Here is a 10249-nt window from a genome sequence, read left to right as displayed (position 1 = left end):
GGTTTTGGTTCGCACAGGTCTAAGGCGCGCCTGCATAGAATGGGTTCATAGGAAGGAGAAATTGCAGGGTCTGAAGCTCACATTTATGTTTTAGGGTTTTAGGCCTCAGTAATAGGCATGAAATAGAGATATCTCGACTAAATTTGCTCGCTAGACAACTCATCCATGCAACTAAATCCTTTCAGTCTCATGCACAACATGTCCTCCATGTGACTAGCATCTAGGGTTTTTGAGTCACAGTCACAGGCTTTCCAAAGGTTGTTTTTTACTGCAGTCCCTAGTTTACAGGCTCAAGGGAGCGAATGGAACCTCCTAGTCGCACACATGACTCCTCCTCTATGCGACTGGAACCTAAATGTTGAAATTTTAGTTGTCTGAAGTGTTTGCTCGTTGAACGCAGTGTTTGGAAGTTGACCGCAGATAGTAATAGTTCATTACAGGCTTTTATATTAGGGTTTTGAGTATGAGCATTGTTGGGTTAATTTCATGGATCTTGTTTAATTTATTTTTATAGATGAAGATATGGATAATTGTACTCTATTTTGTTGAATCATTCAATGACAAGCTAATAAGAAGAATAATTTGAAAGGGTTTTCCCCATAGTGGGCTTTTCTCTGGTCTCCTACCAATCCTAGTGTCTCTATGTGTGAATGCTTTTCTTCAATTGTTCCTTTATGTTTCGTTGCATTGATGATGATGATATTGTTATTTCTACATAGTTTCATATGTTTTTGAATAATAATGTAAATATGAATAAAGTTATGATATTATGGGGTAAATTTACTGTGTTAATGAAGAAATGTAATTATCAAAGTAAAGAACAATATAGCCCTAAGAAAAAATTAACAATTGTAAGAGATGATAAAGAGAAATGAAATCTATAAATGGGACCAAAGAGAGAAGCACGGTTTCACTTGTATCAAACAACTTATTATTGATGTGCCATTATTTAATCCTTATTAGGGCAAGGATTTCCTACTTCACACTTTGGCTTCAGATTCATCTATTGTGGTCGTATTAACACAAAAGGATGTTGAAGGAAACGAACGACCTATTTCTTTCACGAGTGTTGGATTACAGGGGTTAGAGTTGAACTACCTTGATAAACAATTTTATGTTATGTATAAGGCAGTCAAGCATTGCAGGCCCTACCTCCTTAAGGCTCACTCGATCGTATATGTGCCTCATCCAGCGGTTAGAATGCACTTTGTGCAATAAGAGTTGGGTGAGAACAGGGAATATTGGATGAAATGTTCGCAAGAATATGATCTGGATTTTAAGCCAGTTATACTATTAAGGGTCATGGCCTCTGTCAACTTGCAACTGAAATGAGAGATGTTGCAAAGAAAGATATGTCAAGCTGGGCGCAGGAAATGGAGATGTATAATGTTGAACAATTTCCCTAGACAAGCTTAACAACACCATGGTATTCATATATATAGCAATTATTAGAGCACAACACCTTTCACACATATTTATCAAACAAACAAAAGAAGCAAATTAGCCTTAAAGCTCTATCTTATCAGCTCGTTCATGAAGTTCTTTTCAGAAAGCACCATAATGGTGTCTTGCTAAGATGCCTAGAGCTTCAAGACACACAAATGTATTAATATATTTGCACGATGGACCGACATATGGACATTATGCGGGCAATACAATTGCACATAAAGTAATGAGGGATAGTTATTATTGGCCCACCTTATTTAAAGACACTCATGCTTATGCCCGTAAATGCTCAGCTTATCATAGATGTGTCAGTATAGACTAGAAGTTAGATGCCCCATTGCCACCAATAGTAGTGTAGGAACATTTCCATCATTGGAGAATATATGTTATTGGAGAAATATTTCCACATTCGTCAAAGCAACACTGATACATCTTGAAAACGACATATTCTTTCACTCGGTGGACTGAAGCAGTTCCTTTAAGACAACTCAACAACCAAGAAGTCATCCAATTCCTAAATAAAAACATTATAACCAGGTTTGGTGTTCTAATGTATCTTTTCTTTTATAATGCGACTTATTTTTATTCATTGAAACTCTATGAGTTCGCATTATAAAATGGTATCCTATTAAAGCATGAATCAAATTTTTACCCACGGGGAAATGGTTTAGCAGAATCAACAAACAAAAACCTGAGTCGCATAATCAACAAAATTATTTTCTCTGAGCAAAGGAACTAGCACAATGTTGCAGTAAATGCATTTTGGGTTGACCATGTAACTCCTAATCCTTCCCTCAAAACCTCACCATACTTCTTGGTATATGGTAAAGAAGTTATCTTTCCTCCTAACCTATATCTCCCAACCTTGCAACTCTCCCAAGAGTCCCAAGGAAGACCATGCCTTCTGGTTCAAAGCAGGATAGATACTTTTCTTAAACTTGAGGAAGAAAGACTTAAACCTAAAGAAGGATTTTCCATTCACCAAAACCATATTAAGCATTGGTTCAACAAAAAATCTGTAGGGACTAAAATTTTTGATGTTGGTGACTTAATATTGAAGTGGGATAAATTCCATGAAGAGAAAGGAAAACATATGAAGTTCCAATCCCTATGGATAGGCCCATATACCATCAAAGAGAGACTTATCCATAATTCTTTCAAGATTGAATCTTTAGATGGGAGGAGTGACCCTCTTCACATTAATGGTCGAGATTTGAAGCACTATTTCCAGTAGCAGCTCTAAGTTACATGTTTCCTGTACAAATTATTTCTTTATCATTTGTTGTAAGTCTTATGTGTGTTGTTTCGAGTCATGTCCCATCTTGCTTTTTGTATTAGTCATTGCACATAAATAAGATATTGTGTGAAAGGATGCATGGCGCAAAAAGGGCTTTGTGGTGCAGAAAAGAGGAAGTGTGACAACCATAATGCTTGGATATATGTTACTTCTTCTTCTTTTCTTGGGAATATTCCATAGGTTGAGCTAAGTCTTGATGGAAATTATGATACATCCAAGAAGAAAACCTTGAAGGAACCTATTATATACACATTTATTCTAGTATCCAAACCCCTCAACTTGGTGTTAAATCTACTTTTTGTTGTTACATGCTTTTCCAATATAGTAGAGAAAGGATAAGGGGAAAATATAAAGCGAGAAATCCAATATCAAATGTTATATTTATACATCTCTGAAGGGGAAACCTCTTTTTCTGTCAATAATTCGGGATCCCTCTTCATCCCATTGAAAAAATTAAGTGTTGAAGCACAATCATATTAAATATAAATAAATAAAGGGTGAAATAAGAGAAAGGCTTCTTGTCCAGGGAGCTGAAGCAAGTGACTTCGTCGGGGTATTGTTCAGGCTCACTAGCAGTGAAGCAATGTTTGTGCTCCTATAGTGACTCTGCTAGGGTATTTTCATAGCCTCCTAGAAGTGGAGCAACACCATAAATGAAACTCATACTCTGAATATCTTAAACTCACTGCACATATTACCCTTTCCTAGATTGAAAAATTTACGATATGGCATATCTATTGTGTTGGCATATCTATTGTCATATTAGCGGCTGGTCAAACTAGCCGTTGGAGGCTCTACTTGGTCTATATAACATGCTTCGCTAGATCTGTTCTTCAACTTGTCCTGACGATGAACCACACTAGTTGGTTCGAAACGCGTCGACAAATGATTTTCCATGTGATTTTCGCCGAAATCTTTCTCTAACAAGTAAAAGGAATTAAAGTGCTAGGTAAACAACCAAGTCAAGGGGGAAGTCAAGGAAATCTAATTGGTGAATCAATACTTCCTGAAGGAATAACCCTTTAACTGAAAATCTATTCCTGGGAAGAGAATCTAAAGTTCATCCAGTGTGTCACCAAGTGTTGTCGCTGCTACAACACCCCCAAAAACTTCACTACATTCAAATTTTGGAGCCTACCAAACTATCATATCAAGTGTCACTTTGGTCGTCAAATGTCGTTTCAATTCATTCCACATCTTTCAAGTGGTCTTGATCATTCATATGTGTCATTAAATTGTTTATAGCATCTCTAGCACAATTCATGGTTATAATACCTTTGTTTGTCGTAAAACGACACTTTTGGTTGCAGTCGCACACACTTTTTTTATTATACTCGGGGAGTGTTTTCAAACTCGAATTTTTATGTTTTCTTCTCATTGTTCGATCCTATCTAAGTATTATTGATGAGTTGGTTTGTGTTGCACTCGATTTTTGCTATAAACTCATTGTGTTTTCCCCTTATCTAATCTCTTAGACTTAGACAAATTTTGGTTGCACAAGTTAGACGACTAGGGCTATGAGAGCACATGACACACTCTCAAGCCTTATTCGAGACGCCTTCCTTGTTTTGAAGTGTGCCTTATTCCCTCCAAGGGTGGATAATGCACTCCAAAGCATCATTACCCCTTCCTTTTTTTGAACTACACCCTTATAGAAATCCTTCTTCCTTGTTGAGCGCATGGTGCACCATCGAAGCAACATCATGACATTTTCATCCTAAGGGTTTGTGCCTTATGCCCTCCTTGTCTCCCTTGAGCACACAACGCACTTGTGAATTCCAAAGACTCATCCCTTAACCCTTTGGACTTGCACCCTGGGCCCTCCTTGCTTCTCTTGAGTGCACAATGCAGTTGGGAAGGCCCAAGCATGATCCCTTCAGCGTTTGATAGTGCACCTTGTGCCCTTCTTGGTGCCCTTGAATGCATAGTGCACTTCTAAAGCCTTAGTGGCCTTCCTTCACCCCTCAAAATTGTGTCCTACACCCTCCTTGATCTTCCTCTCTCTAGTTGAATGCACAAGATCATTCTGAAGCCTCAAGGTGCTCAGTCCCTCCCCCTTTGGCAGTGCGCCCTACACCCATAAGTTTTCCTTATTCTCCCTGAGTGCACTATTAAGTCATGAACAAAAATTTGCATGGGATATTTTATAATAGGATATTTTTCATATTGATGTTTTCTTTCCATGAGTGATCTAAGTTGCAGGTATTCCAGAACAACATGGCAAAGACACATGAAGATATCGGGCAAAAGGGGCAGTCAAAGGAAGCATTTAAGAACGAAGATTACATGACATGACAAAATGAGGAACATTGAAATCCTGATGATTGAAGCAGCTTGAAAGACTCCATATGATCAAAGACCCTTTGGAGGGTGAAAACATTAACAACATGGAAGTTTCATGCAAGGTCAAAGATACAAGTGGCAGCATTTTCACCTATGAAGAAAGTCCATGTCATTAGTCACTATGAATCCATGTCATCAATGCTAGTGACTTGTCATGTTCTCGCCACATGATGATGTGGAAACAACGATGTAATTATGTAATTATTATAAATACAAAGAAGTGGAAGTCCAAGATTCATGTATGGACAAAATATCCATGTGAAGAAGTCCAAAAGTCATTTAGAAGTATAATAGTTATATAGAAGTCAAAAGGTCATTAGAAGTTGAAAAAGTCTTACAAGAAAATTGTCTATGGCCCCTAGAAGTCCCTGAAGCATATGCTTACTCTTGAGTAGAGACTTGTCTAATAAATTACAAGGGTATTTTACTACAAATTGGTCACACTTATGGCTTCCATATAAGGGCAGAAATAACCATATTCGAGTAGAAAGTGAACCCTACATGAAATATAATGTGACACCACTTGAGGGTCATAATGAGCTCGTTGGCTTTGTAGGCATAATATTTGGGAATTGTTTCATGGAAATTGATTACGGGTGTTATCAAGCATATCCATCACCTGTCCCATCAGATACACAGTTGGAGCTCCTTCCTTGTACTCCAACTGGTGCTAATGAATCTTGTAACATAGATGTACATAGTAATAATAGTGTAGGAACCAGTTTAGTAGCTGACAATATTTGGACTTTGTACTTTGATGGTTCAAAAACTCAAGATGGATCTAGAGTTGGTTGCATTCTCATAGACCCACATAACAAGAAGTACATCCTATCATGTCGTTTGGAGTTCGAGTGCACAAATAATATTGTTGAATATGAAGCACTCGTTCTTGGGTTAAAGAAAGCCATCGACCTGAAGGTAGAACTACTCAAGGTAATTGGTGACTCATAATCGATTACCTGTGAGGTACAAAACACTATCCATTGTGTTTCACCAAGTTTAAAAAACTGCCAACAGGAGGTATGGCGACTTATCACTTATTTTAAATATTTAAATATTATTTTTTTTCTTAGAATTAGAAATGTCGTAGCTGATATATTAGCTAATGCATTTGCTAGAATGTCTCCTTTGAAAAATGGTTTTTCTATAAAAATTATATATAAACCATCTATGCCTAATAATGTAACTATTTTTTGTGTTTTCAATGACGACCGATAGATACTGCATTTTATGGCTAATGCGGACATGTTCAAATATGCGGCCACCGAAGAAGATGAGCACGACAAGGCTTTACAGGAATACGCTGATGCAATGAAATGTGTTGAGAAATGGCAACAAGAAACTCCAGTTTAATTTTTCCTTGAATTAAACTGTGAATTAAAATCATATTCTATTCTCATAGAAACTTGTAAATAGTTAATTGATTTTAATTAACTTAATTAGCTTAGGAATTTCAAATTGGAAGTCTTTTTGTATTCATGTATATTTTCTCCCTAAATTTTAGAGGTCGAGGATGAGTTTATTTGAGTTGTAATTAGATAACTCAATTTGACTGAGTTATAGATAGTTAAACTAGTTCTAACTATTTGTGGAACTAGTAGAGGTCTAGTAGTGAGTTGGTGCACTAGTGCATCCTCAGTGCTACTCTAGCTAACTGAATATTCCCTCATGACAAACTAAAGCATGCCAGTTCAGAGAAAGACCTAGTTGAGACTAGAGTGCAAGGACAGTGTACTATCAGTTGTAGAATGATCCAAGTTGTACAGATCATGCATATAATTAGAAGAGGACCTAGATTTGGATTGAGTAGTTATGGAAGAAGGAATTCCCAATTAAATACGAGTTATTCCTATCAGGAATTGCGCAAGGAAATAGGGGCTTAGTAGGCAACATAAATTGGCTAAGTGTTGGTCAATGCAGGCTTGTGAGGCAGAGAGTTTATCATACTTGTGCAGGAATTGTTCTTGTGAGAACAAGCTTTGTATTATCACTCATATTTCTGATTAATGCAATAGATAGTCGGGGTTTTGAGCAGTGGATTTCCCCAGAGAAACAATTGTGTTATGTGTCTTTGATTATCTTCCTCTTGTCGATTATTGTTTTCATCGATCTATTGGTTTCTGTTGTTTAAAGAGTAGAGTAGATTCTTGTCTTGTGTTTTAGTACATTACATGAGCTGTGAATCTATAGGAAAATCTACATCATATCAAATCTAAAAAAAGTATACTAGAGGATATTTCTAAGTTTTGAGTTTCGGGTTACAGGTGAAATTTGAATTTGCAATACATACTTCAGGATTGGAAAATGGCTTTCTACGGTTTGAGGCTCAAGTATGCCTTGGAAGGAAGCTTGAATTATATAGCCTGGAAGGATAGGATGGAGGTTGTGCTGGAGGATAATGGCCTCAAGGAATTCATTGATCAAGACATTCCTAAGCCAACAGCATCGGATATACAAAATCTAGCTTAATGGAAGAACTGTGTGGCGAATGTGAGGTGGATAATCCTTGAGGGATTTCTATACCACATTGTCTCGAGTCTTCATGGAAAGGAAACTTGGCACTGAAAGAAAAACTTTGAAAAATCAAGAACAACAGTTACCATAGGAAGTTGGCACTGAAAGACAAACTTTGAAAAATCGAGATGGAGAAAGGCGAGACCATTCCAAAATAATTGACCAAGTTCACTCACTATCGTGATGATCTTGGAAGTGTTGGAATAATCGTTTCCAAGGATAATATGGTGAGCCTAGCTCTCCTAAGTCTTCCCAAGAGTCGGAATAGTTATCAGGACTTTTTCAATGGGAGGGAGAAGTTGCCAGATTGGGAATGACTGTGGTCGGATTTTATGCAGGAGGAGATCAGAAGGAACACCAGAGACAGTTCCTCTTCAAAGATTGATGATGAGCAAAATTATTCCTTAGCGAGTAAGGAAAGGAAATGGAAAGGGAAGGTTTCCCATTCCAAATTGTATTCTTTCCATGGAGATAATAAGAAAGACATGACAAAATTTAAGCGCTTTCATTGTAACGAGTTGGGCCATTTTGCTACAAATTGTCTGCTTAAAAAGTCCAAGAATAATTCCTCAGGAGGAGTGGCGGGTGAGGCTTTGGCCTCTCAATTCGAATTGTACTTTACTCTCATTGCATGCATGGTGTCATAATGATGGGTAGTTGGTACCTTGACAATGGAGCTTCATTCCACATGACTGGTATTAAAGAGTTGTTCAGTGACCTGGAGGAGAAATATCTCTAGATGTATATCGATATGGGTGATGACGGGAGGTATAGTGCTACTGGATTTGGAATGGTTGCTTTTCAGATGCAGCAAGGTGCTCCTCTCACCTTGAGGGATGTTATGTATGTGCCTGGGTTGAAGAAGAACTTCATATCGGTCACCATGCTTGAGGATAGGGGCTATGATGTGTTTTTCTTGAAAGGAAAGGTGTTCCTTCGACACATAGCCACAGGTGAGGTAAAAAAGATAGGGATTCGAGTTAAGAATCTCTATAAGTTGGAGGTACATGATTGTGTTGCTTTGAGCACAAAAGAAGAGAATGTACAAAGCCAAGATGTTGGTGAGTTGTGGCACAAGAGATTGGGTCACTTGCATCATGGGGCTTTCAAAATCATGCAACAAATCTCTATTGGTCTTCCCAAAGGTACGCTAGAGCAAGTTGATACATGCAAGGGATGTTCTTTGGGAAAATACACCACGACTTCCTTTCACAATAGAGATAGTTGAGTAGAGGCGATTCTAGATCAATTCCATTCAAATGTGTGTGGACCATTCTTGACAACATCCATGACCAAACATAGTTATTATGTTATATTTGCTGACGACTTTTCTCGTAAATGATGGATATTTTTCATGTAGAAGAAGGATCAAACTTTCGAAAAGTTTTTTGAATTTAAAGCATTGTTCAAGAAAGAGTCTGGAAATAATTTTAAAGCTCTGAGGAGTGATAACAGTGGTGAGTATTTCTCAAATGATTTTAAGAAATTATGTGTAGTAGAATGGATTAAATGGGATTTGATGGCACCCCATAACCCACAGCAGAATGGGGTGGCTAAGAAGAAGAACAGAAGCATTATAGGCGAAGAACGGGCGATGTTGCATGATTAGGGACTACCACTACACTTGTGGGATGAGGCATGCAACACAGCGATTTACTTGCAGAATCATAGCCCGCATCAGATTCTTGGGATAAAGACACCATAGGAGGCTTATTCCAGTAAGAGACCAGATGTTGGTCACTTCAAGATTTTTGGGTCATCGGTATTTCCATGTGACCAAATATGCATGGAATAATATTGAGCCGACAATAGAGTTGGGGATATTTTTGGGGTACACTGATACACCTCACAACTATTGGGTGTACTTTCTGACCAGCAGGATGACAGTGGTTCACAGGGATGTCAGATTCGATGAGGAGAAGGCCATGCGAGTTTTCCTTGAGAGGGAGCTTGAGCTACATGAAGTTGAGGATCTTTTAGCTCCTAAGGTTGAGGAGCCTCAGATTGATGTGGAGCAACCACATGTAGAGGATCCGGGAGTGGAGACATCCACTTAGGCAGAGTCTTCCAGAGATGGGAGAAGCGCACCAGAGAAGCTGGCAGGTTATTGCATGATACACGGGAGAATGTGGGAGTACCCACATCTCAGCGTATGAAAAGGAGATGACTTGAGAGGTACACTAGATACATGGCTCTTATAAGCATATGTGTTGAGACAGAGCCATCTTCCTTTGAGGAGGAAATGCAGTAATCGGTTTGGGTTGATGACATGGTGGAAGATTATGACTCCATAATTCGTAACAGTGTTTGGGATGTTGTCCCGACACCGGAGGACAAGTCAATGGTGAGATCCTGATGGCTTTACAAGGTAAATCAAGTTCTAGATGGTAGTGTGGAGAAGCATAAGGCCAGTTTTGTGACCCGCGGCTTTTCACAGGTACAGGGGATTGACTATGATGAGACCTTTTCTCCTATTGCAAGGTACTCATCAATCAAATCTATAATGGCACTATTAGTGTAGATGGGTTGGAACATACATCAAATGGATGTAAATACAACCTTCCTTAATGACACAATTGTGGAGGAGGTGTACATAGAGTAGCCTGAAGGTTTTGAGACCTTCGACCGTGAGTCGCATGTGTGTTGACT

Source organism: Pinus tabuliformis, chromosome 8 (assembly GCF_031772625.1).
Source record: "Pinus tabuliformis cultivar Carrire ecotype Pingquan chromosome 8, CPIR1, whole genome shotgun sequence".
In the NCBI taxonomy this organism is placed as follows: domain Eukaryota; kingdom Viridiplantae; phylum Streptophyta; class Pinopsida; order Pinales; family Pinaceae; genus Pinus; species Pinus tabuliformis.
Note: the sequence above shows the minus strand (reverse complement) of the source record.